The sequence below is a fragment of the Protopterus annectens genome, chromosome 6.part0 (assembly GCF_019279795.1).
Source record: "Protopterus annectens isolate FY-2018-M chromosome 6.part0, PAN1.0, whole genome shotgun sequence".
Classification (NCBI taxonomy): domain Eukaryota; kingdom Metazoa; phylum Chordata; order Ceratodontiformes; family Protopteridae; genus Protopterus; species Protopterus annectens.
In genome coordinates, this window is record NC_056737.1 from 768895965 (window position 1) to 768913906 (window position 17942).

General features: G+C 40.5%; 1 protein-coding gene across 2 annotated transcripts in view; it reads right to left on the bottom strand.

Annotated features, from left to right (window-relative positions):
- TIMM9 (translocase of inner mitochondrial membrane 9) overlaps positions 1–17942 on the bottom strand; it is a 499680-nt gene that overhangs the window by 44742 nt on the left and 436996 nt on the right. The window lies entirely within an intron of this gene.

Sequence of the window (17942 nt, forward strand, 5' to 3'; positions counted from 1 at the left end):
AATGGGTCTCCAGGGTCCGTCCTTCCTGGGGACTAGTAAGAGCCTGGAGTAGAATCCTCTTCCTTTTGCAGTAGAGGGGACTGTCTTCTATGGTACCCTGATCTAACAGGGTCTGGACTACCGGCCCAAGAGGTGCAGTTGCTGAGCAGGTGGTCAAGGTATGCCTCGCCCTATGGAAGGGGAGATCCAGGACAAAAAGTAACCATTTTAAAGTATGGACAGGACACACTTGTCTGAGGTGAGATGAGTCCAAACAGGGAGATGGTGAGAGAGGTGAGCAGACAGTGGTGCAGAAGGAAGGGGAGGAGGAGGCAGGGGTGGCAGGTAGTCAGATGCTACCTGCCCTGTCCTGAAAGGGAGTCCCCTGGCTAGAGGGAGGGGATGCTCTAGCTGAATGGAGTTTGTTTCCTTATGGGCTTACGAGGCCTAGAAGGAGGAGCAGGGTGGGAGTGCTTCCTAATAAACTGGGTTTTGGCTGGATAGTTTCTGTGAAACTTAGGGATAGATGAAACCAGTAAATGTTTCAGGGTCCTGCATTTCTTTTCCCTTTTGTTGCAGGGATTTTAAGAGGTCTGCCACCTTAGAACCAAAAAGTGCAGAATTATCCAATGGAGCACCTTGAAATCATCTGATAGAGGTTGTAGGCAAAGCCAAGACTATCTGTGTAAGGCAGATGCTGATGCTGCTGACCTGGCAGAGGATTCAGCAGCATCGTAGCTACACTTGATAGAGTGTCTGGTGACCGGAGAGGAGAGAGCCAGGAGAGAGGACAGTGATGCTTTGGCAGGGGAGTCTGGAATATCTACCAGGTGTTTGGTAGCAGATTCTAAGAGGGACAAGGTATACTTGGCTATGTGGGTTTGGTAGTTTGTAGCTCTGAAGGCCAAGGTAGCAGAGGTATACATCTTTTTGCCCAACCTTTCCATTGTCTTGCTGTCTTTGATGCTAGGAGAATGGTGGTAGTAGGTATGAATTTGAAAGCTTTGCCCGCAGAGACTGATATAGTGGCAGGATCAGCTGGTGGACACTTAAAACAGATGCTTAGCAGTGTCAGGCACCTTATAAAGCCTGTTTGCTCTGCATGGGGCAGGAGGTTGGGAGTCAGGGTTCAGAGATGCAGAAGAAAAAGGCATCTAAAAAGGCAGGTAGAATAGTAGGAACAGCAGATGGGCTGGGGGATTCCATCTGAACGGGGTTGTAGTACCTCTTTTGTACCTCAGTCATTTCTGAGGATTCCCATTTAAAGTGATCCTTCATCCTGCTTATTGTCTCACTAAAGGTGAAGTCTTCAGCTGGGGAGTCAGGGTCCACGGACTCTTCCTCTGGGGATCCGTATCCCAAGGGGGAGGATAGTTGTGAGTTGTAAGAAAAAGATTCCTCAGAGGAATCTGAAAGAACTTCCTCTTCCCTAGTCACTGTGTCAGTGGGCTGAGGCCTAGGGCTCAGGAGAGGTGGAACCAGTAACAGCAGTGGTAGGCTTCAGTGCCATAAAGGCACTGAAAAGTCTTTGACTGAAAGCCTGCCAATCAGGCATGTTTTCTGAAGAGGGAGAAATGAGTTTCCTCTTTTCTCTTCTTTAAAGAGGGCCTGTGGGCGTCTGTCTAGAAACCGGAGATTGCAAGGGCTCAGACGGTTCCTCAGAAAATGCAGCCCCCCCCCAGCATTGGAGACCGGTGCCGGAGTAGTCTCTGCAGAGATGCTCAATCCTAAGGATAGTGTGGTATCCTGAGCAGTACCCGCGATCTCGGGACTGGCGGATCTGGGTCCAGATCCGGGAACCAGGCCTATGTTGGCCACAGGTTGGAGATCAGCCAGAAGGGGTTCAGCAGTAGACGAAGGCCGTAAGGCCCTGGCCTTCGTTTTTGGCAGTACTGCAGAGACATCTGAGGAGCCCTCCATCTGTAACGTAAGCTGCTTCAGATGTTGGTTTTCAAGATAAAGATTAAGTGCATGCAAGCGACTATGCAATGTTTTAGGCATGGAAGTCTGGCAAATCAGGCAGGCCTTATGGTCGTGCGACCGTCCCAAACAGAAAAGGCACTTATCATGAGTGTCCTTATGAGGGATTTGGTGGCCACACTGACACTTACCCTTTCTCGATGACATGAACAAGCAATACTAAATTTTAGTAGGACCGAAAAGGTCCCCAATGGGGTACTTATCTGATAAACGAATCAGACGTCAGCGGTGGTAGAAACATCTGGTGTACGACTGGTGGCTGAAAACTTCTGAGGGCTGATGCGTGCCAACGTCACCTTTGTGGCCCACAAAATCTCACCTACGTCAGTCGTCTCACGCACCACAGAGGGACTGAAAGCTTTTGGATACTGGCCGTATGTACGTGAGAATGAAGGGTAAACCCATATGCAGCATACTGCAACATGGGAATACAAGGACATCATATATTCATAATATTTATGGAAAATTCATCACATTTTCTCTGGTACCCAGAGCCAGATCTTGGTCAAATGGGGCCCTAGAAAAGGTAACGTCTGGGCCCCCCTCCACACACAACTTCCCCCCACAGCCATTCTAGTGTAGCGTTCCATTACTTGGTTATTCCTTACCAGTTACCATAAACATTGTTCAAACCTCTCAGTGTGAATACTATTTTATTCTTTACTTTTACAATGACTACATATATTTGTAATTAATTTAAAACTTTTATTTCAAATTTTATAGTACAAATAGACATTTGCTACAGTCTCACAGTGAAAACAGACTTAACATTAAAAGTAAAATTCTCTGGCCTTGAAACTTGCATTTACTGAAACATCACTGAAACCCACATTCAAAGAAAATGCATGTGGCCAGTGATGGAAAAAGTTTACCTTGGGCTGTTTTCAAACCATAGGACCCTTGCACATATTTTTAAGACCATGTATAAGTGCACGTGCTCTTTGATTCCCCTTACTGATTGTATTAAATTATATTCCTTGTATAATACAGCATCACTTGTTAGACTGCGTTTTAAATTTGTAGTTTTGAACATTTTCCAGTAAGTAATGGAACAAAATGTATGATCCAATGATCACAAAACTGCCCATTTCAGAACATTTCAATCATAAAAGGCTAGTGAAACTCCAGTCACTGCAATCCACCAATATTAATCAATGTGTACATTCTCTGCAGAGGTAAAAGTCATCTGAATAACTCCTCATAAAAGAGATCTGTAACTAATGAAGAGATTTCTGCTAGCAAACAAATTTATATTTCAGTGTTCCATATACAAATTCAGTGCCTGCTGCCCTTGAAGAATACATTTTTTAGGTTACAAATAAATAAATAAATAAATAAAATCTGGTAAGCAGTAATATTGCAATAGGGAATGGATAGCAACAGGTTCATAGTTACTACTATGAACTCACTAACTCACAACTCATTCTCAACCCTAATAAAACTAAACTTATGCTCTTTCATCCATCTAAACCTATTAGCCTCCCATCTAACTACTAGGATTTTTCCAGATTCCCAAACAAAACTATAAGGCATCATAATCAACAAAAGACTAAAATTCGATATACACATTTCTAACACTATCAAAAAAGTTCATAAGAAAATGGGAACAATGTATAGAAACAAAAAAATCTTAACAGACACTGCAAAGACAGCCACAGGTAGAACCCACCTTCTCTCTTCACTCTTAACAGGTCTCCCCCATACTCACCAATCTCAATAAGTCTGAACTAAGTAAATTAGAAGCATGTTACAATAAGATTGCCAAATTTGTAACAATTTCCACACACACAACCCATCACTATTAGGATTACCACATATTCTAAACTATAACCAATTAATAATGGCTCATAAAATAATCCATAATCCTGATAAAGTACAGTTGTGTACACTTACCATAAATGTAGATGTTTGACTGTATTCAATGTTGCGGTCATCACATTCAGGTTATCTGCTTGCAGTAGCCCTCAGTCGGCCTGATTAACAAAGTCTTGGGTCCTGCGTCAGTTGCTGTCTCTTCTTCCATGACATCAGGGGTATAAAACATGTAGCCGACGCCATTACATCAGTTTTTCTTGCCCCAAATGTCAGGTGCCCCCAATGGGAAGCAATTAAATATATAAAAATACAAGGTTATACCGCCAACAAAAAAGCAAATAAACCAAAAAGCTTTTAAGCATAGTACAGGAAAGTAGAGGTATAGCCAAAAGAAGACAGGGGGCTGAAGGGAGGGTAACCAGGACTGCAACAGTAAATACACTCGAACATCTACATTTATGGTAAGTGTACACAACTGTACTATGTTCTCCGTGTTTCACTGTTGCAGTCATCACATTTGGGTAGATTCCCAAAGCTAAGGATGGGAGGAGGAATTTAGATAGTATTAGGACCAGCTACAAGGCCCTGGAAGACTGCAGTGGCAAAGCCAGCTCTAGATTTAAATAAAAATGGCAGATGGCAATGCTTTGTGAAAGTATGTACAGAACTCCAGGTAGCAGCTTCTAGGATGTCCCTGGTAGGGACGCCTCTGAGAAAGGCTGTAGAGGTAGATGCAGCCCTAGTTGAGTGGGGTCCGATCCCCTGTGGGATAGGTTTTCCATGGTGCTTGTAGCAGAAATGAATGCAATGGCCTATCCATTTGGGAATGGTTTGCTTTGAAATAGCTTTCCCCTCTGCCCCTGCAGCAAATGCCACCAGCAGTTGTTCAGATTTCCTTTGAGGTTTAGTCCTGTCCAAGTAGAATCTAAGTTGTCCGTGCACATCTAAGGAGTGCAGTATCCGTTCCCCTTTGTTCTGTGGATTAAGAAAAAAGGTTGGCAAATGAATGGACTGATTAAGAGCCACACTGGATACCACCTTGGGCACGAAGGAGGGATTGGTCCTGAGGGACACCCTGCCCGCATGAAAGATGATGAAAGGCTCCACTGCCATAAAGGCCTGTAATTCAGATACCCTTCTTGCTGAAGTGATTGCTAAAAGGAAAACTGTTTTCCAAGAAAGGAATTTTAAGTCTGCAGTAGCAGCTGGCCTGAAAGAAGGAAGAGTGAGTTTTTCCAATACAAAGTTAAGGTCCCAGGCTGGAGTTCTCCTGGTGGTCATAAATTTTTGGCCCCTCTGAGGAACTGCTTGAGCAGTGGATGAGAGAAGAGGAGAGGTTCTGGGTTATAATGAGCTGAAATGGCTGAGGTGTGAATTTTGATGGTGAGAAAGACAGGCCCTTGGGAAGCATCTCAGTTAAGTATTGTAAAATCTGAGGTAAATTGGGCACTGCTATGCTAATCCCTTGAAACTGGTTCCAGACACAGAACCTTTTCCATTTTTCAGCATAAGATTTCCTAGAACTAGGCCTCCTTGCCTCTAAAATGATATCCATCACTGGTTTACTGAGGGATGGTAAAGGAGAAATTAGGCAATTAGCCAGGCTGCTAGGTTCAGTGTTTGAAGCTGAGGGTGCAGAATCAGGCTCTCCTGCTGAGACAATAGGGTGGGAGTCTGTGGCAGGTGCCATGGGGCCAACAGTGACACACTGCGCAAGAGGGCGTTCCAGTGTTGGCGTGGCCAGTCTGGTGCAATCAAAATAGTCCTTGTTTTGTCTTGTTTAATCTTTAGTAGTACTTTGGAGAGCAGAGGCAGAGGAGCACAGCCATAAACTGATGGGTTTTTCTAGCTGAAGGACAGAGCATCCACTTTCCAAGCTTGTTTGTGGGGAGTCCTTGTGCAAAATGTGTCCAATTGATAGTTCTGGGGGAAGGCAAACAGGTCTATATCTGAGCTCCCCCATTTGCTTGTCAACAAGTTGAAATTCCTTGGTTCCAGTTTCCAATCGTGTGGATCCATGAGGTTTCTGCTTAGTTCGTCTGCCGGTGTATTTAATTTTCCTGGAAGGAACTGAGCTTGTAGATGCACTTGATAGCTCAGGGCTGTGTTCCACAATGCCATGGTTAGTCTGCAGAGGGGTAAGAATCTGTACCCCCCTGCTTGTTTATGTACCACATAACAGTGGTGTTGTCTGTCTTTACCATTAATTGTCCTGGAAGAATGTGGTCCTTGAAGGCTGTCAGAGCATTCTGTACAGCTAACATTTCTTTTTGATTGATATGCAGGTTCATTTGACTTGGGTTCCATTTGCCTTGAATGCACTTCCCTGCCAGGTGGAGCCCCCCATGCATAGTCTGCTGTGTCTGTTGTTATGGTTTGGGCGGCAGGGGGTAGTGTGAATGGTAGTCCCTTGTTTTGGTGGCAGGCCTCTGCCCACCAAAGGAACTCTAGGCATAGGCAAGGTATGACAGGAATCATTGCTTCTAGATCCTGAGAATGATGACATCATAGGCCTTTTAGATACCATTGTAGTTTCCTCACATGCAGTCTTGCATATGGAATTAGAAGAATGCAGGAGGCCATGAACCCCAAGGCTTGTAGTATTTGCCTTGCAGATAGCAGGGTTTTTGTGGTCACTTGTTTGAAGTAGGTTGTCAAGTGAATTTGTTTCTCTGGCGTGAGGAAAGCATCTGGGAAGTTGTATTCAAGCTTGCTCCCAGTAATATAATTTGTTGACAGGGTACCAAGTGTGATTTCTTTTCTTTTATGGTGTACCCCAGACAAGTTAGCACCCTTTGTACAAAGGCCAGATGATTCAAAAGTATGTGACAATCATCCAAGTATGGGTATATTTGAATATTTCTTTGCCTGCAAAATGCAATGACTGGAGCTAGGCACTTTGTGAATAGCCTGGACACAGTAGATAAGCCAAAGGGCAGTGGAGAGAACTGACAGTGCGTGTAGCCTGCTTTGAAGCATAGGTATCTTCTGGAAGATTCCCTGATTGGGATGTGCAGGTATGCTTCCTTTAAATCTAGTGTTGCCAACCAGGCGTCTTTGCCTAGCACAGGGAGCAATGATGAAGAGTCAGCATCTTGAATTTTGGAATCACCAAAAAGGTGTTTAGAGTAGACAGGCCCAGGATAGGATACCATGAATTGTCTTTTCTGGGTACCAGGAAAAGTCTTGAGTAGAAACCTTGTCCCGTTTCCTCTTCTGGTACCAAGTGAATAGTCCCCATGCTTAAGAGAAAGTACTTGCTTTTGGGTCTCTGCCCACTGATTTGGGGGTAGATCTGGCCACCCGCTTGGTGTTGGTAATGTGTGGAAGTGAAATCTGTATCCCTGGGGCACTATATTTAAAACCCATTTGTCCTGGGTAATGATTTCCCAGTTCTTTGCATGAAGAGCAATCTTTCCCCCCAAAGGGGCAGTCAGTTGAGAAGTGCTTGGAGGTTTTAAAAATACATCATTAAGACAGTTTACCATAGGGGGGAGTTTTATTACTCCCAGAACTGGAAGTGGAGACCCCCCCACTGCTCAGTCCTGTGTACACCCTGCGACTGAAGCCTGGGAGCTCTGCTGGATCTGAGTTTGGACTGAAGATCAGGAAGAGGCATGAAAGGACCAATTTTTTGGAAGGCCAATGCCTACTAAACCTTGGAGGTTGTACTTGTAAAAAATCTTTAACAGTTTGCATAGATTTTTAAGAACTTCTTCAGCCTTGTCGCCAAACAGGCGGTCCTGGTTTAAGGGAGCATCCAGTAATTTCGCTTTAACATGATCTGGCAAGGATTGCTCCTTAAGGCAAGCATGCCTTCTAAGTACAGACCCAGTTACAGCAGCCCTGCAAGATGCCTCTAGTGAATCAAAACCCACATTGCAAATTATGTTTTCCAACTTGTTCAGCTGAATGCAGTAAATCCTGTAAATCCTTACTTTCAGCACAATCAGGAATCAACATTTTCTGTTTAAGCAATCCAATAATATGCTGCTGATACTTTAACATATGAAACTGGCAGTTTAAGACCCTAATGGCCAAAGTTGCAGAAGTGTATACCTTCTTACCCCATCTATCCAGCGCCCTGGAGTCTCTATCAGAGGGGGTAGGATTTTTAGTAGTAGTAACTTTAATGCCCTTGGGTCCCTGTGAAATGGTCTCAGGATCCGCAGCAGGATTTTTAAAAAGGAACTTGTGAGAGTCAAGGACCCTGTAATAACTATCAGGTTTTCTGGGAGCAGGAGGTTAAGAGTCAGGGGACAAGCCAGATTCCGAAAAGGCATTATCAACAATGTCTAGTATAGGAGGTATGGCTAAAGGCCTGTGCTGGGGCAGGAGTAAGAAATCCCTAAGCCTCTTTTTAGAATCAGAGAAATCCTGACTTTCCCAACGAAAATGCTCCCTGAGAGTATGCAAGGTTTCACCAAATGAGAAATCCTCTGTGGGGGAAGCAGAGGGAATACAGTCCTCAGCATCAGAATCCTCATAGGTAAATAAGGGTAAATCCTGGTCATCAGAGGAAACAGAAAATTCAGAATCCTGGTCAGAAATATCATAAGCAAACTCAGTCCTAGGTCTCTTAAAGGGGGAAGGCTGGCTTCCCCTGATTAAAGTAATAAGGTCTTCAGCCATTCTTATCATTTGTTTTTTAGGCATAGAAGCCTGACCATGCAGTCTGGGCGTCAGTTTTCTAGGCATGATTCAAGTTTTAGGCCTTGAAGAAGAAGATGGCGTCGGTTTAATACGCAAGTCAGTAGGCCTGAATACACCCTCAGAAGCCGGTGTCTGCACAGCGGCTCCTGACCCATCCAAGATAGAGACAGCTGCAGGTTCCACAGTTGAAGCATCTTGCGGCATACCGGATTCCGAATGGGTCTCAGTAGAGGTCTGCAAATCTGAAGTAGTGGGTACCAGGGGGTGCGAAAGCGCCTCACTGAGTACCGGTAAACTGGCGACTGGCTTAGGAGAAGCATCGTCAGCAGCTTTGGACCTAGGCAGTCTGTCTCTCTCTTTATCTTTGCATTTTATCGGAATGTCGGTAGTCGGATGGCTTACCGAAGACATATCAGGATAACTGAACCGAGCATCAAAATATTTAGAAGCAAAAATATACTGATGACGGATAGTTTGTGGTTTAAATAAGGCACAAAACAGACAGTGAGGTATGTCATGGTCAGGGCCTAGGCAAGGAATACAGTACGAATGAAAATCTTTATGAGGTATTTGCTTTCCAGAAGTAATGCAATTATTTACTTTACTGACATCGGTTTAGAGCAAGAAAAAGTTACTTAGCTTTAGTTGAAGACTTCGGTTCTGAAACTCGAAAATGAAAATTTCAGGAGTCGGCCGACCGGCACTTGCACACTGTTTCTGCTTCGGGCACTGCATGGCAAGAAAGACTGATGTATTGGCGTCGGCTGCATGTTTTATACCCCTGACAACCTAACGTCAAGGAAGAAGAGACAGCAACTGACTCAGGACCCAAGACTTTGTTAATCAGGCCAACTGAGGGCTACTGCAAGCAGATAACCCGAATGTGATGACTGCAACAGTGAAACATGAAGAACATCGCACCTTCTCTAAAGAATCTTCTACAACCCTACTCTAACACTCGTATTTCTTCGATCATCTAACAGAGATTTACTCCAAGTAACCAAAGTATCCAATACAGCAGGTAACTCTCTTTACTCTAACTTTGTTGCAGAAAAATTGGAATACCCTTCCACATAGTTTTAGATCCATAAGCAATCTTAATCCATTCAAAATATCTCTCAAAATACACTTATATGAATCTTGGCTCTGGACATGTAATTCCCCAGGTTAAACACTAACTTAAGCATTACTTATACAATTTGATTGTATGTACTAACTCTATTAACAAATCTCTCTTAATAACACTACTTCTATATTAGTAGTCACATTCCTAACAGCAAGTCTACCCATAAAATACTAATAACCATCTACTACTTATGTTATGTTTTTCCACAAACATAAGTTAAACCATATATTTTGTTGTCTATTGCCAAGTGTTTAATACATTGTTCTGCTTGATTATCGTGTATACTTTTACATTTTTGTATTTGCACTAATTTTGTCAATTGTGTCAGTTTTTGTGACAATTTGTATGTAAGCTATTACCGGAGCTTTTCTCCCCAGGTCTCCGCTGAAAATGGGCACTGTCCCAGTCGGACCATCCCAGTAAACAAATGTAAAATAAAATAAATAAATAAATATTAGGCACTGCAACCAAAGCAGGACACACTCAGGACTACAGCACCCTTCAAAGTAGAACACATTATCAGCAATTCAACTACATGCTATGGGAGTACAACTCAAAGCCTTCTGCATCAAAAGCAAGTATGCTACCTGTTGTGCTACTACTAATAATTTTGAATTAACAATTGTGATAGTATTTGCTAAACAAATCTGTTGTATATGGTAAACAGACTTAGCATGAGCAGCAGTAAACTTATCTTCCCTTGAAACTCACAATTCATAGAAAAATGCACCTGAAACACATTTTCCTGAGAAGAAATGCACCTGAAACACATTTTCCTGAGAAGTGCACCTAAAACTAATTTCCTTGAGAAATGCACCTGAAACTCATTTTGTTGAGAAATGCACCCGAAACTCAATTCCTTGAGAAATGCACCTGAAACTCATTTTTATGTCAGCTTGGTGGCTGGGGTAAAGGATTCAGGCTTTTGTTTCCTGTAACTAGGGTACAGGTTTGAGTGTGAGCAAAGTAATCACCTGCTACCCCTAACTAAGTAGGGCATTTGACACTGACACACACACACACAACCTCTTGGCACAATAAATTGGGACAAAGCCTGAACAATACGGATACATTTTAAATACTGCTGTTGTAAACTTAGAAAGCTGCTAGAATAAAATGTCTTGTGTTATCCGGCATTTTCTGAAGGTTATGAAGTCAAACTCAAATGCCTGTCTTAAATGTACAGGGCCCAAAATATGGACAGATTTTAAATATTGCTCTTATAAACTTAGAAAGTTGCTAGAAAAACAGGATTTGTCTTGGCAATCATTTTTTTGAAAGATATGAAATTTGAAACTCAAGTGTATGTCATTATTTAATGACTTGAATCCTCAGATCGTTCTAGTGATTTGCCAGAAAAACACAAATTTCATGAACACTAGAACAAAAACGCAGATCAAAAATCTGGACAGCAGAGAGGTCTAATCTGGACAGCTGAAAGGTATATATCGGTCTCTCACACTCTCTTAGACACACACGCACATATATATATATATATATATATATATATATATATATACACACATATATATATATATATATATATATATACATATACATATATATATATATATATACATATACATATATACATACATACACACACACACACACACACACATATATATATATATATATATATAAATATATATATATATAAGAACGCTGCACATACTCAAAAGGAAATCACAGGAACCACTACCTTAATCTGTTGAAGTCTTATCAGTTTTTAAGAGAGGAAAGCACTTAATAATAATGACTTTTTTTGGCACTGTTATAGAATGGCACAGCTCCCTTCATTTAGCCATGTGGGTACTTATTTAACATTTGTTAACTGGGAGAGTCTGACTGGACAGAGCTTATTTTCAGCAGAGGCCTGGGGAGAAATGCTTCACACGTATGTCTTTGAAATCTGATTTTACAAAATTTTGGTTTAGTAAACTATTTTACTATGCCAGTATGTGCTACATTCCTCCCACCTGTAAGCAGAAAAAAAAGAGCAGACTTACAACACAACTCTGATGACGTTCGCTAACTTGCCAGAATGCCGATCATAGTTACCGGTGGGGTGGCCACACAACTACACCTTTATTTTCACAACTGAAATATGTTAGACAGCAAAAGGTATAGAAGTGGGTCCGAATTTTAAAACAAGCAGCAAGGGAACTTGAGGTTGCCAAGCAATGGCAACAGTCGCTTCCTGAGAGAGCAATACACATCTGATCACACAATTGCCTGCTGCATCGATGACTTCAGGCATCAGTCCATCTCCATCTATAATTGCCGCCTCACTCTGGTTTTACTGAACTCAGCAGTGAAAATTAGAAAAAAATGTTTTTTTATTATGATTTTGTTTTTAAATTGCACATACAATTCATGGTTACTTTATGGTGACTGCACTTTCAGTATGCTTTAGAGAGCAAAGGACACAGTTCACTGAGCAACTGTATCGTTTGCACTTAGTTAAAGAAGGGAGATTTTATTTTTCTTTAAAATTTCCAATGCCAACAATGACAACATAGTTTAACAGCTGCACAATCAGTGTACTATGTGATGACATTTGTTCATCTGTAGCCTTCTTTCTAGTGTGTGTATGTGTGTTTCGTTGACATCACTGTTCTTTTTGAACACAATCAGTTTACATTTGAGATCAGGGAATAAAAGCTCTGCAAAACATATTGATAAAGAAAAATCTCTCCCTTGACTCACTTGAAATGGAAAAGTGCACTCTTTTGGCTGTACATTTTCCAATTTCTACAAAAGAACAGCTTGTTTCTTTTTATATATATATATTTTTTTGTTTCATGCCATGGATTTACAACGACTTTAAAAAGGGGGTGGCGCGCATCCCTGCGCCCAGGCCTAAATCTGCCACTGGGTTTCTAGGAGCCAAATTGTAATCATGGTCTCATCTGTTAAATAACAAAATGAAAAAACAGCAGCAGTGACAAAGAACCATTGTAGAATATCCCCTCTGAATTTTTATCCATTGGATAATTTGCTCTGTGCCATGGCTCTGCTGCAAAGTGATTTGCCACTCTTTTATGGTCACTGTAATGTAATTGATCCATGTAGGGTGTATCTCATACATCTGTAAGCACTCCTTTATCCAAGAACGCGGAATGCTGCCAAATGCTTTTTTTGTAATCTATCCATTTCTTACTTAAATTCTTCTCGTTTTCACAACTTTCTATTATGGCCTTATTTAGCAACAAATTACAGTAGACTCTCAGTTAACCGGAACTCAAGCAACCAGAACAAAAAATCAAATAAATACAATACAGTATGAACAATTCAGTTTTTCATGTGCTGCACTTTGTCCCCCACCCCCCACAGAAACATACCTTATGTTTTAAAGAGTTTTAGAGTTTTAAAAGGAAGATACAAATAAATTCCCTCTCTCCCCCAACCTGAGAACAAGTTAAAGCAAACAAGTCAAATCACTAAAATGTCAACATTTGCTCCATACTCAGTTTGCATCAGATTGCACATTCTCTCTCTGATCTCTCTCACACACACACACACACACACACACGCACACGCACACGCACACACGCACGCACGCACGTAGTCTCTACAGTTTTCATACATGCATTCACTCACTCTTTCTCTCTCCGATCTCTCACATACACACTCTTCAGCTTTCACACATCTCCCTGATCTCTCACACACAGTCGCTTCTTCTTTCATACATGCATTCGCACTCTCTCGATTCAATTCATTAATTTCCAATCCACTCAGAATGCTAGTGAAAACCGTTCCACTTGCCATGCTTTCTAGCAGAAGTATAAGTTTAAAATATTATTATTCCAGCCAAGCTTTAAATTACTGTATTTCAATATTAAAATCAAATCAATACAGTGTTTAAGGTATGGTATGGTATAGTATAGTATAGGGTACAGTATTTGTCAGGTCTATTTTTAGTAGTAACTCTCCAAATACCAGAAACTACAGCTATCCGGTATCTACCAGTCCTCATGGGTGCCGGTTAACTGAGGCTTTCCTGTATCTTTTTTCCTGTATTACCTTTCTTTTGCTACCTTTTTGACTATAAACTCTATCGGCAGCACTTCCTGTATTGTCTGACAGCAAATTACTGGGACATAGTTCTTAGGATGGCTTGCAGGTTTACTCTTAAGGAGAATAGTTTTTCCTGCTGTTAACTAGGTTGGCGTCTGCTCGATACATGTATAAGCAATTTGCATGATGCTTTTCAGGAAGAAAGTGTTCTCTAGTGAAAAACTTATACAATCTCCCACATTAATTCCAGTTTCATTAAAACTATTTCAAGGAAGAGAGACAAATGATTACAAGGTGTGTCCTTGTGGTTGGAATCAATCACCACAATAAGGGGAATGTATCAGGGCTGAGTAAAATCAATCCTCACCCTTAGAATATTAAGTAGATGGGGCTGCTCTTATATTTTCTTTTCTGACCTTGGAACTTTGCGAGTATTAATGTAAGTCTGTGAGAAACTAAGATAAAGGTGGACATGTTCTGGCCTAGTAACACAACCGTTTGCAGCTCATTAATGTTGCTCAATTGTGATATAGCCCTTTTGTCAACAACCTATAATAAACAAAAGGAGTACAGAGCACTTGAAAAGAGATACTGGATTGAAATATGCTGGTAGCCACTGCTGCTGTTACAGCAGAAGGCTTTTCCATAACTGCAGAGTACAGATCTACAGTTTTTCTGACCTCCAAAACAATATGTGCTGTGACAGCAGTAGGTATCAACATGAACAAAATAAAAACGATGATGTAAGAGCTTTATGTAAGAGAATTCCCACTATTTGACATCTGGATTATCGTGAAGTTGCTGCCTACAAAATTTACCATGACGAAATGTCACAAACAACTTATAACATTGCTTTATCTCAGAACTTGCATGCTTATAGACTTGTATAGTAAATTTTATTTTGAAATGTAGAACATCAATTAGGAATACATATAGAACACAAGTAATTCCAAGATTATAGCATCAAATGCAGGTTAAAACAAGGATGTCTCCCAATACTCTCTCTCTTTTATATCTAATTTTGATCTCTTGATGAGAAATTAAGATTTATAATGGGATAATTGATGAGACGATGTTCCCTCGGGCCTCAAGACCATAATACAAACTTATGGAGGTACTTGAAATGCAAGTTGTGAATCCTTGTTACAGGAAACCACTACAACAAATGCATCTTCTTCCACAGATTCTACTAACACTCATTCACCAGAATCTATGCTCTTGTAGTTCTTTTTGTGACTTCTTCACTTTCTGCAGCTCTTCAGATTCAAAAGGCTTAGAAAACACCTTTTCTTTGCTCTGTTCTCCAAAAAATGTATTGCTTTAAGACAGCTTAACCTTGTGGTGTGCTTAAACTTTAAACAATTCTCACAATTTTCCATATGATGGTCACAGCAGAGACAGAATAGGTACCAGGTTTTTAGTTTTCTAATGTTTTCCCACCACAAACACACCTGCTCACTGAACTTTAAGGACACAACTTAGTAATTATACAATCTCTGGAAGATTTCTTCAAAAACACAAAACAGATAAACAACCAGTGAAGGCAAGGTGATACACTATAAAGCTAATTTTACTTCTACACATGTGAGGGACAATACAGTTGTGCAAGCTTACCATGCCAGTAGATGTCCTACTTCTCATTTCTGCATTCTTACTTACTAAAGGGATATCCTACTGAAGATAGCCAAACATCCAGCCAGCGTACCAAAGCCTTGGCTCTTTTAGGACTTTCAAGATGGCTGCACACTGATCAACAGCTTAACTTCAGATATCCCAATGTGAAAACAGAACATGAGAAACAAAAGTCAACGATATTGACAGTTTGACTAAAATTTAGTTACTGTCTAGTAAGTACACTGTCTGGATGCCAGCAAAGAAACTAAGGAACCTGAAAGAAAATCAACTAGAAAAGGTAAAGAGAAAACGCTGACTGGGAGGAATCCTCCAGCTGTTCAGCAAAAAGCAGTTCAAGCTCCAGCTTTGAAATTACAAATGGTAATCTAGTGGAAAAATAAGTCAAATGTGCTCAGAGCTGATTAAAATAAACGAAACACTGAAAGAGTCTATCAACTCAAATAAAAGGCAGGAAAAAATGGAAGAAGCTTTGACAGGTATTCAGATGAGCTGTTAAATCTGCAAAAATCAGAGGTCACAATGAAGAAATGGCTGACCGAATATGACACAGCTCTAGAAGGAATGTTTCCAAAAAGTGATAGAATTAGAGGACAGAGCACCCATGTAAAATTATAAGTTACGCACTCATCATAACTTGGCATCTGTGCTGTCCATTTTCATTCTTCCTCACAAATGGAGTCGGATCCAACTAGGCCGCATACATACATTAGACTTTGGATCCAGCTCTCAGGCTACTCCCTCTACCCAGAATGCCCTATTTCTGTCTCCATTACCTCAGATCAAGTTTGCTGCTTAATCTCCCAATTGTCTAAAAAGATAAAAAACAGACAGAAGAAAAGACAGAGCTCAAACCTGGAATAGTATGGTTCCAAACCAGTTTAACAGGAATTTCCAGGAGCAAAGGGGATTGGGGATGGGTGGGAGAAAAGATGAGAAAGAATGAAAATGGACAAGACAGATGCCAAGTTATGGTGAGTACATAACTTGTATATCTGATGTTGTCCTTTTCATTCTTCCTCACAAATAGGTCAGAGTCCCCAGCTACACAGCCCCTGGGAGGTCCTCATGGAAGGTCATGGCAGAGCACTGTCGAGCCAAAGTTCTGCTTCTGGATTAATGGACATCAGCTGGGTATAACAGCCCTGTGTTTCTTATGCTTAGTCAAACTCTCTGCTTGTGCTGTGCTGATGAGGTCATAACAAGACCGAAATATGCACAGCCACAGCTAGTGGGGTTTAGCTTTACTGGCCTGAAATTGCCCACTGAAACGACATAAAAACAAATAAGTCATGGGCATTCAGAATCACCATATAGCTGAAGCACCTGATGTTCATAAGGGTAATTTGTATATATCCCATGTGCCTCTGATGCAAGAGGTTTGAGAGGTCACTCAGTGGAAGTTTTAGCTTGGCTGGAGTTTTAATTTAGATTTTACTCATTATACAGGGTTATCTTGGTTTGAAGAAATATTAATTGAGTTTGATTTTTTTGACACCGATTGATTTTAGATTAATTATTGAGAATATGGAAATTATTTTGAAGAATAATTTCATCTATTTTCAGGGGGAATATTATAAGCAATTAGATGGGGTGACTATGGGGGCATCTTGTGCCCCAGTTTATGCAAATATTATACTACTTTAATAGGAAAAATATTGTGCGTTTAATTCAGAATATTACAAATATATAAAAGCTTATCATCACTTCCTGAATGACATTTTATTGGTTTGGTAAGGACCAGTTGATTATGTGACTAACTTTATGAATTACATATGTGATAAAACTGAATTTCTGTCCTTCACTCATCACGTTGGGGTATTGGGCATTGTATATTTGGGTGTTCAGATTACTAAAGATGTGGTAAATCAAATATCTGTGTCACATATATTTAGAAAAGAGCATTTTGCAAACTCAAATTTGTATTATCAAAGTAACCACCCTTATTTCCAGAACAAAAATATTGTCAAAGGGCAAATGGTTTGAGCGGCCTGCATGATCTCTCTTAGAGAAGATTTGATTGCTGAGCTAGATTTCATTGAAAATGTATTTATATCTAGATAATATCCTAAAACACTTATTGATACAATTAAAAATGAAATTTTGACAGGATGGAGTACTAAATATATTCCTTTAATTAATACCAAGGATTCTGATGCAAGTATAGTACCCTCAGTGGCTAATGGAGTTATGAATACAGTTCCCTCCACTGATTTTAAGGATAAAGATTTGTACTTTGTTATTAGGTATAATCAGGACACCAGTAAAATCAAGGAAATTATTTCCAAATATTGGAATATTTTTACTATCATGCCCAACAGTCTTAAGGTGTTTAGCTACTCCTTAAGGTTTAGGAGCTAATTTAAGGAATTTATTTGAATATGGTTCTAATTATAATTCTAACACAGAAAAATTATAGGAAAGGAACCTTTAGGTGTGGACACTGTCCCCAGTGTCCCTTTCTAGCCAACATTACTGAGCTCTATTTACCTAACTTAAACAAATGTATATTGACTGATGGCTATTATAATTGTTATTCAAAGGGAGTGATTTATTTGGCTTACTACACCCTCTTGTTTTGGATGATGCATTGGTAAAAAGGAACCATGTTTGAAACAAAGAATATACGAACATCTTTATGACATAAGCAAGAAAAAGGAGACCAATGCTTTATTTAGACACATAAGTATGTGTAACAAGGCAGATTACAAATGCTGGGTGCTTGAGCAAGTAAAAC